The sequence below is a fragment of the Leptodactylus fuscus genome, chromosome 1 (genome assembly GCF_031893055.1).
Source record: "Leptodactylus fuscus isolate aLepFus1 chromosome 1, aLepFus1.hap2, whole genome shotgun sequence".
NCBI lineage: Eukaryota > Metazoa > Chordata > Amphibia > Anura > Leptodactylidae > Leptodactylus > Leptodactylus fuscus.
In genome coordinates, this window is record NC_134265.1 from 192,421,317 (window position 1) to 192,434,836 (window position 13,520).

A 13,520-nucleotide genomic window follows, 5' to 3' on the forward strand; every position below is an offset into this window, starting at 1 on the left:
GCTTCTCCCTGGAATTTAGCTCTTACAAGAGCTGTTGGTTGTCTTCTCCTTCCTATCCTAGCCTGTCCCTGCCTACCCAGAATCTAACCCCTAGCTAACTGGACGGAAACCTCCGTCCCCGGTGAATTGCAAGCTCAGAATGACGCAAAGCTGGGCGTCGCTGTTCTTTTAAATTAGAGGTCACATGTTTTCGGCAGCCAATGGGTTTTGGCTATTTTTTTCAACGTCACCGGTGTCGTAGTTCCTGTCCCACCTACCCTGCGCTGTTATTGGAGCAAAAAAGGCGCCAGGGAAGGTGGGAGGGGAATCGAGTAATGGCGCACTTTACCACGCGGTGTTCGATTCGATTCGAACATGCCGAACAGCCTAATATTCGATCGAACATGAGTTCGATAGAACACTGTTCGCTCATCTCTACCGAACATAGATGTGAATGGGGGCCTGACAAAGTATGGTTGACACTATCGCTGGCTGTCTGTTGTTTTGGTCTGTTGGGGGACCAAACAACAGAGAGGCAGACTGCTAAAACTATAATGAGGTCCATCAAATGTCCGTCATTTTTAAACTGAAACCAGTGGAGGAAAAAGTCCTCCAGGAAGGAGTCTCCAACACAGACTCTGACACAGATGTGAACATAGCCTGGGAGTTTGTGTCCAACACTATGCCATTTCACCTACACTGGTGTATATTATCACGCTATATATTGATAGGACAGGGAATTCTAATTGTGGTGTATTTGACTCACATATTATTGCTTAGACTGTGATGGAATTAGATCTGTATCGTCTTTCAATCTTTGTATGAAAATTACATGCAAAAATATTTTCCATGCACTGACAGCAAATACATCTAGAAAATTCTAAAAATACACTTTGGGGGAAGTTATTATATATTTTATGCTAGTCTTTGGTATTTCCGTAGGTAGAATTAATAAATGGTATTATTGATAGATATAATTGGTAAATGGTGCAAATTTAGTTACCTATTTTTCCACGAACATTTGAAACTTTTAGTACATTTATACCCTGGAAGATAATTTTTCCAAAAAACAGGCATATCATGGGTGAGGCTTTATGGGAAGGACATGGCTTCCAGCAGGCTGTCAGACGGAATATAATTTTAGCCAGAAACTTGTAGAAATTATTACTGAAATCTATGCCAGCTCCTACATATAGGGCAGGAGATACTTCTAATTTATTAAGAGGCATAGGCCTGGAATAGGAAATGCCAGTCTTGATAAATCTTCCCCTATGTGTATTCCAAATAAAACTAACTGCTATACTGGTGACAGGTAAGAAGAGATTGGTTAATAGAATTAGGAAACATTCCACATACTGGTATACAAAATATATTTAACGGATTTAAGTTTAACCAGTTAAATATCAAACTAGTGGCTTGTAATGTTGTGATAACATGACCATTAAGCAATATTCCGAGGTTGCTGGGCAGAGTGCCCTTTGCCCCGTCTTTGTCTGGGGTACGACACACTTCTTAAGATTTCTTTTGTATAGGGATTCCAAATAGGGTCTAGACAGGCACTCACTCTCCAGGACAGCAGGGGGACATCTGTCTCATGTCTGGCTGTTAGGAGGAATGTTACAAAGAGGGGGATATTTGATTGATGAGACTACATGATTCAAGTACCCTTCCCCCAGACTAATTGTTAACTCAGATATTGCTATGACTACATGCAAAGATATGTAATATACGTGACTATATATATATATGGACCTATAGTAACTTTCGTTGAATTACAAAAAATATTCTTATCCCATTCATTTGAATGAAGCAAAGTGGCAATACCATACACATTTCATGGGCAAGAGTGGAACAATATACACAGTATTCATATGCATATTATCTAAAGTTTTATGTGAAGCCTACTCTGGATACAAGGGCACATACAGAGCATGCTGATACTTTGTAATATATGCATCATGTATATTGAATTGTATATACCGTATATACTCGAGTATAAGCCGAGTTTCTCAGCACAGTTTCCGTGCTGAAAAAGCCCCCCTCGGCTTATACTCGAGCCAAGCAAAAATAACTAAATTAAAAATGGGGGGGGGTCTATGACCAGCCGCAATAGTAATGTATAGAATCTCCCATAAAATTGTGAAAAGAAAAGAAGCTTTAGAAAAATATAATAAAACAATTAAATAATTAAAAGTTCTAAATCACTCCTTTCCCTAGAACACATATAAAAGTAGAAAATGACTGTGAAACACATACACATTAGGTATCCTGTGTCTGAAAGTGCCCGGTCTACTGAATGTAGGGTATCTGCAGTGCTCCTGTTCCATAGGGAAGAGATTAATAGGGGCACTGCAGATACCCTATATCCTGCAGATACCCCCTCCTCTTCTCCAGCACCCAGCAACTACTGCACCCAAAAACTCCGACCATTTTATATTTGAAATTTTCCAGTAGCTGCTGCATTCCCCCCCCCCCTTGGCTTATACTCGAGTCAATAAGTTTTGTCAGTTTTTTCAGGTAAAATTAGGGGTCTCGGCTTATATTCGGGTCGACTTATACTCTAGTATATACGGTATGTGTATAATGTGTATAAATTCAGTCCCTAAATGCTAATGTTGGGGTTCGATTGCTGTAAGGTGGACAGCTATTGTTTCTTTACATGGTTCTCTCTTTATACTGTAGTTCGGCCACAGAGTCCATGTGTAGCAGACTTTGATTACAGCTAAGACCCCACATTGCAGATTTTTTTTTTGTTGCAGATTTTGCTGCATTTTTTGAAGCCAGGACTGGATTGAACAGAAGGGAGAAGCCTAAGTGTTTCATTTATGTTTTGCTTTACATTTTTAGCCCCAGTCCTGGGCTTGGCTAAAAAATAATAAAAATCTGCAACAAATCTATAGCTTTTCTGCAACGTGGGGCCTAAGCCTAAAGCTTTTCTTATTGATTACATGTCCTCTAGGACAAAGCTGTAATTCCCTGAAAAGCCACTGCGAAGCTCTATGGCTTCTTCAAACATTTGGAAAACTCCCTGAGGCCGGGACCCCATGTTGCGGACATGCAGCATTTTGGCTGTGGTGTAAATGGCGTGGCCACACCCTTAAGCCTGCTTACACTTCCTTTGACTTCCCCACGCAAAGTATAATGTCCCCTTAGTGGCCCCACACAGTATAATGTCCTCTTAGTGGCCCCACACAGTATAATGTCCTCTTAGTGGCCCCACGCAGTATAATGCCCTCTTGGAGACCTTACGCTGTATGGTGTAGTAGGAAGTAAACAGATCGCTGCAGATAAACTTGAAATCAGAACACACTTCTGAGAAATCAGGAAAGCTGCCAAAATACAGGACTGACTTACTATATTTGGGACGGTTGGGAAGATTTATGTTAAAAAACACCAACTGTCAAATACATCTGAAAAAAATGCACTACTGGTCAGGTGGCAACCCCAAGTTTCTGTAAATTCCTATTAAAGACATATAGACATTCTTTGTGCCTCTATGAAGCACTGTATTTTTAAAGCATCTAAGGCAGGGGTCTCAAACTCGACCAGGTAAATGGGCTGCACATGGAAAAAATGTGAATGTGGGCCACATTCCTTTCAAATTCAATAGAATACAAAACTATTGTTAGCCAAGTAGTAATTTGAAGTACTATAACAATGCTACATTTCCGTAACCATACAGCTAGGGTTACACTCAGTGGCATAACTAGGAACGGCGGGGCCCCGTGATGAACTTTTGACATGGCCCCCCCCCAACCGACGCCCACTTAAGACCCCGACCGACCCCCCCCCCCCCCGCATTCCTGCGCGCTCTATTATGCCTCATAGTGGCCCCAATACACAGTATTATGTCACATAAAGGCCCCTGCACACAGTATTATGCCCAATAGTGGCCCCTGCACACAGTATTATGCCCCACTGTGGATACCTGTGAACAATCTTTTCAGACCCCAGAGTATAATAATCGGAGACCGAGAGGGGATACAAACATAAAAAACAATGTTACTTACCTACCTCCAGCTCCGCTGCAGTCCTCGGTGGGGTCGACCTTCTGCAATGACAGCCTTCTGACGGGACTTCACATGACTGGGACCTGCGTCCCGGGTTATGTGACGTAAGGGAGCGTCCAGAAGTAGGCCCGAACCTGCCCGGAGTGTGGAAAGGTAAGTAATATGGTTTTTTATGTTGTCTTACCTTTCCTGGACCTCCGAGCATTATACTCGGGAGTCTGAAAAGACCCCCCCCGAGTATAATAATGATGTTTGTGGGGCCCTTGGCGTCACTTACCGATCCCTACCATTGCCAGGCTTGGTAAGTAAATAGGGCCAGTTACCGGCTGGAGTAACTCCAGCTGGTAACGGGAAAAAAAAAAGCAGCGGTAGCAGCTGTCGCCGGGTCCCTACCCCGGTAGTTACGCCACTGGTTACACTGGAAAATTACAAGTCCCCATGGAAATATATTGACTCTGCCCTTAATAACAGTCTGTTGTCCCATACAATTATTGTGCCCTCAGGAACACATAGTGGATCTGCCCTTATATTAAGTCTGCTACCCCCATAGAATCATAGTGCCCCTTACACATACATATTGGCTCTGCTGTTTCATATAGTCTGTTTTTCTTATAAAATTATAGTGCGGTTTTGCTGATAGAGCCCCTTTAACGTTTATTTTGCACTGAATAAAATTCATTGTGTATAACAAGACACTGTCAAGATGTTTCCATTCCTGGTAGGTAAGACGCAGCTGACGCGTTTCGAGGATAATTCCTCTTAGTTGTAGCCTACGACTAAGAGGAATTATCCTCGAAACACGTCAGCTGCGTCTTTCCTACCAGGAATGGAAACATCTTGACAGCGTCTTGTTATACACAATGAATTTTATTCAGTGCAAAATAAACGGTAAGGTTTAAGAAAAAGTCTTCTTGGAGCGGAGCTGGATTTTCTTCTCTTGATTCCATATTTTGGTACAATTCTGGGCATACCAAATTTATATAGTTTTATTCACATTTTAACCTATTAACAAAAATTTAAAACTTTGCAAAACATTTTTTCTAAAAGTCGCCATATTCTGATACCCATCTTTCCATGTACGGGAATGTACAGGGCATCTTCTTTCATGGGGCCATGTTGTAATTTTTAGTTATATCATTTTGGGGAATGGAGGCAAAACAGCACTATCTTGGTTTTTGGAGCACAGTTTGATTTTTGAATGTCATGTCACCTTTGCAGAGTCCGGGGCTTGCCAGTAAAGTTAATCTGCAGACATGTGACCCCACTTTAGAAGCTACATCTTTCATGCAATTTATCAAATGGCATAAGGATCATTTTTAACCCTTGAATGTTGCATTAATTTAATTTCCAGAAATGAAGGTGTAGTTGATAATGAAAAGTGAAAATTGTAATTTTTTTTCACAGATATGCAATTTCAGTGCACAATATATTGCTCCCAGCTTGTGTAAGCTGAGAGACACTCTAAAAACTGTTAAGGCTGCATTCACACGGAGTAAACGCTGGCGTTTTTTGTGTGTTTTTTGCACATAGCGCCGCGTTTACGCCGCGTAGCGTCGCGTTAACGCCGCGTATATGCCGCGTTAACGCCGCGCTATTTAGCGGTGGCGTTGCCCGGCGTTAACGCGGCGTATACGCGGCGTTAACGCGACGCTACGCGGCGTAAACATGGCGCTATGTGCAAAAAACACACAAAAAACGCCAGCGTTTACTCCGTGTGAATGCAGCCTTAAACAGGTATCTCGGGCACAGCTTTTGGAACATTCTTCTCTGATACAAGCCGGGCACAACATATTGCGCACTGAAAATTACCATTTTCTCCATCAACTGCACATTTATTTCTGTAAAATAAATTATAGCAACACATGGGGGTTAAAATGTTCACTGCACCCCTGGATAATTTCCTTCAGGAGTGCAGTTTCCAAAATGCGGTCACGTGTCAGGGAATTCAACTGACATTTCAGCAGCTCTGCAAAAGTGTAAAGGCATCCAAAAATCGAACAGTCTAAATATGTGCTCCAAAAACCAAATAGCGCTCCTTCTTTTTTGAGGCAGGTTGTGCCCAAACAGCAGTTTATACCCACATTTGACATTACGTACGTTATCCTGGGTACACCTGTGTCATACATGTGGCATAAACTGTAGTTCGGGCACACAGCAGGGCGCAGAAGGGAAGGAGTGATATGCGGCTTTTGGAGTGCGGATTCAGATGTTTGGTATCTGAATGCCATGTCATTTTTCCAGAGCCTCTGAGGTACCAGTAAAGTGGAATCCTCTAAAAGTGACCCATTTTGAAACCGGTGCCCCTCAAACAATTTATCAAGGAGTGCAGTGAGTATTAGTTTCCCAGATGTGAATTCACAGCTGATGGTGAAGAGTGAATATATAAGCTGTGCAAATTACATTAGGAACACTAAATTCCCTACTATTTGCCAAGTAGCTCCTATGATTTGGGGGTCACTTTTGGTGTCTTTTCCCTCTTAACCTTTAAATTTGGGGTGTACCCTGATATACGATCACACAGCTTATATATTCCCTTCTTGCTGCAGCCAGTTTTGTTCTAATAATTTGTTGATTTTTTTGTCTTCACGTTGTGAAAGCTATATTTTAAAATTTTTCAGGGGATGTAGCCTTATAAGGGAGTGTTTTTTGTGGTATGAGGTGAATTTTGTAATGACACCGTTTATGGGTGCCTATAACTTATTGACTAAATTTTATTAACTCTTTCTTTTGTGGATTAAAAAATAAATAAATAAACATCAATTTTGGTGTTACACTTTACCTTTTAATTTTTTTTTCAGCGTCTAGCATAAGTAACATGTTACCTTTATTCTGTTGGTCGGTACAATTACAGCGATACTGAATTCATATAATTTTATAGTTTTGGTTGACAGAGTTGGTTGAGGGCTTATTTTTTGCATGACAGCCTTTGCTTTTTTGCTTTGGTACTGTATTAGGGTATGTAAGAATTTTTAATCACTTTTTATATCATTTTTTGTAAGGAGAGATGCAAAAAAACCTTATTTCCATCATTTTTTCCCCTGTTTTTGTTTTCTGTTGTTCACCAGGTTGTTACAGACGTGGCAATACCAAATATGTATTTTTTATTTATTTATTTATTTATTTATTTATTTATTTATTTATTTATACAATTAATTTTATATAGGAAAGGGGCAGTTTTGGAGCTTTATTCATTTATTAATCTTTTTTAATATACTTTTTTTCTCCATTTTCTTGAAGTCCCACTAGGGTACCTGATCCAGCGATGCTTTGATTGCTAGTTCAGTACCCCATGTGTACACTTGTGCTGCAGTGTATAGAGGAAGTCAGCCTATACAGGCTGAATTCCTCTCATCAGCGGCAGGACAAACCAGGTATTTGGGCTCCTGGTAGCCCAAGGTCACTGGTCAGACCCTGAGCTACCAAAAATACATATAGGCAGCCCCCGATTTTGCTGCAGGGAGAAGGGGGAGCAAAAGGGTCATAATATAAGCGGAACCACTTTTAATGCCACGGTCGGCATGAGCTCTGACAGCTAACACCCGCTCCTGATGCCACCCGTTAAGAGTCTGAGCAGACAGAAGACAGCCTCCATGATAGTACAACGGCTGTCCTTTAGAACCAGGCGATAGCCCCATAATAGAACAGTTCTCATCCCCTAACAGTTAAGGGATGTCTGCTGTTACGAAGATGTCTTTGTAGTTCCTTTGTAGATGACAGCCTCAGGGCCAGAGCGTATCTAAAGCTTAAAGAGGACCAGTGGCGTAACTACCGCAGAGGCAGCAGAGGCAGCTGCCACAGGACCCAGGCCATTAGGGGGCCGGTGACAGCCACTACCACTGCGTTTTGTTTTGTTTGTTTTTTTTGTTTTTTTAATAGGCCGTTTAATAGGCCGTTACGGGCCCTATTTACTTGTCGATCCTGGCTGGGCCGGGATTGGTAAGTGAAACCGGGGGCCCCACAAATACTATCATTATACTCGGGGGTCTTTGCAGACCCCCGAGTATAATGATCGGCAGACCGGGAGAGGTAAGGGAACATAAAAAACACTGTTACTTACCTCTCCTCGATCCTGGCCAGGCCTCCTTCCTAGTTGTCTGACGTCTCTGACGTTATAGAAGAAGGATGGCAGCGTAGAAGACAGCGTAGGAGCCAGGGGACAGGTAAGAAACAGTAATTTTTTATGTTTTTATTCCCCTGGGTCTCCGATTATTATACTCTGGGGTCTGAAAAGACCCCATAGTATAATAATTGTTTATGGGAGTCCACTATGGGCTATAATACTGTGTGCAGGGGCCACTAAGGGACATAATACTGTGTGGAGGGGCCACTAAGGGACATAATACTGTGTGCAGGGGCCACTAAGGGATATAATACTGTGTGCAGGGGCCACTAAGGGATATAATACTGTGTACAGGGCCACTAAGGGACAAATTACTGTGTGCAGGGGCGACTAATGGACATAATACTGTGTGCAGGGGCCACTAAGGGACATAATACTGTGTGCAGGGCTTACTAAAGGACATAATAGAGTGCGGAGGAGGGGGTCGGTCGAGGTCTTCGGCGTCGGTGTCGGTTGGGGGGGCCCCATGTCAAAGGTTCGCCATGGGGCCCCGCCATTCCTAGTTACACCACTGAAGAGGACCTTTCATGTCCTCATAGATATGCGCCTCTGTTCCATATGCAGCCTCTCTAACTCTCCGTCTATGCTCTCTGACCACAACCTGCTGACATTCTCTGCCCTCTCCTCTCCAATAGACCCCCCAATCTCTAAACCACCACGCCCCCGCAGGAACCTCAACTGCCTTGACACCTGCACCCTCTCAGACTCTCTCCTACCACTCGCTAACATATCCTCACTCTAGGACACAGATGCCGCTGCTGCCTTCTATAATACCACCTTTACCACCATTACCTCAGCCCTTGACTCTGTAGCTCCCTACACATACACCAGAGCCCGACCGATCAATAGACATCCCTGACTAAAAATCTGAGACGTGCCTCGCGGGTTGCAGAACGCCTCTGGAAGAAAAGCCACTCCCAGGAGGATTTCCTCAGTTACAAAGAGGCAGTTCTCACATTTAAGAACGCACTCACCTCCGCAAAGCAGGTCTACTTCTCCACACTTATATCTGCACTCTCTCGCAACCCCAAACAGCTCTTCTCCACCTTCAACTCCCTCCTCCATCCTCCTGCCTCCCTCCGACATCACTTATGTCAGCTGACGACTTCGCCTCTTACTTTAAAACTAAAATTGACACCATCAGAGACAGTCTCACCCTACTCCCCCGACAACCCCTCTACCCAACTGCTCACTGCTCATCATCCTTGACCTGTTTTTCCTCCATCACTGATGAAAAACTCTCCTCCCTAATCTCCAAATCCCACCTCACCTCCTGCGTGCTTGACCCGATCCAGTCACATCTCATCCCCAAGCTCACTGAAGTCATTACTCCAGCCCTAATCAATCTCTTCAACCTATCCCTAGCCAATGGATCCTTCCCCTCAGCCTTCGAACATGCCACTGTCACACCTATACTGAAGAAACCGTCCCTTGACCCGTCCTCCCCAGCCAACTATCGTCCCATCTCACTGCTCCCGTATGCCTCGAAACTACTTGATCAACATGTCCACTCCGAACTCTCCTCCAATCTCTCGTCCAACCTGCTCTTTGACAGACTACAGTCAGGCTTCAGACCCCGTCACTCCTCTGAAACTGTCCTAACAAAAGTCACTAATGACCTGCTAACTGCCAAAGCCAAGCGCCATTACTCTATCCTCCTCCTCCTCGACCTCTCCTCTGCCTTTGACACAGTTGACCACTCCTTCCTGTTAGAAATTCTCTCATCCCTTGGCATCTCAGACCTGTCCCTTTCCTGTATCTCCTCATACCTCACCGACCGCACATTCAGCGTCTCCTACTCACACACCACCTCCTCACTGCACCCACTCTCTGTAGGTGTACCCCAATTCTCCGTCCTAGGACCCCTCCTGTTCTCAATCTATACCCTTGGCCTGGGCCAACTCATACAATCTCATGGTTTCCAGTACCACTTTTATGCTGCGACACCCAAATCTACATCTCTGGACCAGACATTACCTCCCTGCTGGCCAGAGTTCCAGACTGTTTAGCGGCCGTAGCCTCCTTCCTCTCCTCCCGCTTTCTCAAACTCAACATTGAGAAAATGCAGTTCATCATTTTCACCCCATCCCCTATGGCCCCTCCACCCGACCCATCTATCAAAGTTAACGGAACCCCACTTACCCCTGTCCCACAGGCCCGATGCCTTGGGGTAACCCTGGACTCTGACCTATCCTTCAAATCACATATTCAAACCCTCAACACCTCCTGTCGCCTCCAGCTCAAGAACATCCACTGAATCCGCTCATTCCTCACCCTGGAAATTACCAAGATGCTTGTCCAGGCCCTCATAATCTCCTGCTTAGACTACTGCAACACCCTTCTCCATGGACTCCCAGCTAACACCCTCACCCTCTCCAGTCCACCCTAAACTGTGCTGCTCGCGTAATCCCTCTGCCAGTCCCTCCACTGGCTACCCATAGCCCAGCGAATTGAGTTCAAGCTACTAACGTTAACATATAAAGTGATCCACAACCTGTCCCCTCCATATATCTCTGAACTAATCTCCTGCTACCTGCCCACATGTAACCTCAGATCCTCCAATGACCTCCTACTCCGCTCTGCCCTCATCCGCTCCTCACACAACCGCCTCCAAGATTTCTCCTGTGCATCCCTCATACTCTGGAACTCCTTACCAAGACACATAAAACTGACCCCCACAATCACAGGCTTCAAGAAGGCCCTGAAGACTCACCTATTCAAGAAGGCCTACAACCTCCAATAACACTATCACCACACCACCATCTGTTCAGTCTCCCCCCTCTCCTTCTATTTCCACCCCCCTTCCCTCATAGATTGTAAGCCCTTGCGGGCAGGGTCCTCTACCCCACTGTGCCAGCCGATCACTGTTAGTATTATAAATACCTGTATATTTTGTGTATTGTATGTAAACCCCCAAATGTAAAGCACCATGGAATTAATGGTGCTATATAAATAAACAATAATAATAATATGCGGCATTATGGGATGTCCCAGTATGAGTCCTGGTGCAGGAGATATCAGTGCCATTAGTTTCAGCTCCAATATCTCCCCACTGTCAGAAAGGTGAGCCTTACTGTTCGCTTAGCTGATTTGAATGCCCTAATAGAGCAGATATTAGAGCAGTGTTCACAGAGAGCAACAAAAAACTCAGAATCAAACTGAACACGCCTCCTGCACCACAGCGTGCGAGCAGAGAGTAACGCAGAGACCCGAACAGGCAGAGACGTTACAGTTTCCCTTTATTGCCATGAAAGTGCTCATATGACGCCTGCACGTACAGTTATGGTACTGGGAATAAATAAAGTTAAAGGCAGAGCAACATGTTCATCAATTATACCTGCCCTAGGCTATCCCTGACTAATGTTTATTATGTCCCTCGGAAATGTGAACACTACCCATTTGTGTGTCATTTATGTGTATATAAGTAAATACACTGAGATGGCTATACACATACAGGAAGCTCTTACAACATAAGGCATTAGATGTTCCCCTGGGTTATAAAGATAAGAGGAGAGAGAATTTTCAATCTTTTTCTAGATTTATCATTTAATTATGTAACTAACTTGGCTCATATTACAATTGGACAGGCTGCTTCATGTATGTGTTAAATTGTAGTTTCTGCTTCTGCCTACCCTTTGGGAATTGGACATTCAGAACTATAGTATAAAATGTCCCAGGGGTGGACACTGAAGCTGGGCTCCCATGCAAAAACAATTTGAAGTCTTTTTTTCCCAATAACTTAGTGCACCCACTTATATCTCTCTAAAAATCCACCGGTGATCATTAGCCATAACGTTTATTAGCTTAGGCATTAGTAGAAAGCTTCTGCTAAGGAGGTAAGGCCTTCTGAGTTACTGGGCGCTTGACTAGCTGCCCAGGTTGCACCAATGGTATATAGTATATAGTGAATTGCAGGATGCAAAATAACATAGGACTACTTGGCAAAAAAAAAAAGTTTGGGCATTAATGGTATAAAGATGCCGGAGCCATTCATGTGCCAATGAATAATCTGATTAAGACCAGAGCACAAAACACCGGCCTTAATAACTCAACCTCATAGTGAATTTTGTACAAATTGTGCTGCAATTCTTTGAGACAAAGCAAGACTGCATTAGCCAGGAAGGAGAAGTTTGAGTTTATATGTTCCATTGCTTGTTAACCCACTACTGGTTCTAGCTCACAAAAGCTATACTGTATAAACACCATTCCTAAGAGAGGGAAAGGGAGAATTGGCGATTTCCTTACTATTCCAGTGCTCTGATAAGTTTTCCTTTTTTCTGGGGGCTTCCTGGGCATTCTGAGAGTTGTTAAAGGGAGTCTATCATCTACCCCAAGCATTGTTATCTGTACCCCTACTTGCAACCATCATTTTTTGTAGATTTAGAAAAAATAACTTTGAAGTCTACTCTAGGTTCACACTAGCATTGCATCTTAGTGGTTGGAGGATCAGAACAATAGTGAAACGAATCGCTAAAATAGCAGTAACACATGTAGTCCAATGGACCCCATTGACTGTAATGGGGTCCATGGGCATCCGTCATTTTAACTAAAACCAATGGAGGAAGAAGTCCTCCGTGCTGGACTTTTTCCTTCGCCAATTTTCAGGTGGATGCTGCGAAGGAGTCTCCATTGGAGACTCTGGTGCAGATGTGAATGTAACCTTATGCAGATTAATTATTTGGTGTCCTGGAGGCATGACTTCAGCTCCCTAGAGCACTAGTGTTGCTATGCAGACCCCGATCACTTCCTGCCTGCGCAACCCTGTGCAGTAAGAATTGATCCTCCCACTGTTATGACATCACCCTTCCTACTTGAGTGACAGAGCAGTGTTCCCGGAGCTGAACGCCTGTCCTCACTGCACCAACTGCCTCATTTGCATAAGACTTCAAAAGAGTTTTTCTCAAAATCTACAAAAGTGATCTACATAACAAAGGTATGCTGTTTATCACTGTAATGTGCACACAGTGCTGGCAGTTGAATATGTATGGGGGAGGTGGTAAACCTCATTTAACCCCTTCCCAACATCCAACATAATATGTTGGTCACACAGGAGCCATGACAGCCGGGAATCTATTGAAGGTTCCCAGGCTTGTCTGGCATAAATTTGTATGACAGGCTGCTTTATGCTGTAATTTTGCAATGCATTGCAGTGTATTAGCATTGTAATTCATTGCATTAGTGATTAGACCTCCTTAGCTTCAAGACCTCTAGGGGGGTCTAAAAAATAAAATATAAAAATAAATAAATAAATAAATACATATGAAAATAATTCACCTCCCTTTCCCTAGAACTCATACAAAAGTATTTCACTACTGTGAAACACATACACATATCCCTGTGTCCAAAAATGCCCAGTCTACAAACTTAAAAAAAATGTTTTTCCAGTATGGTGAATGCCATAGTAGGAAAAA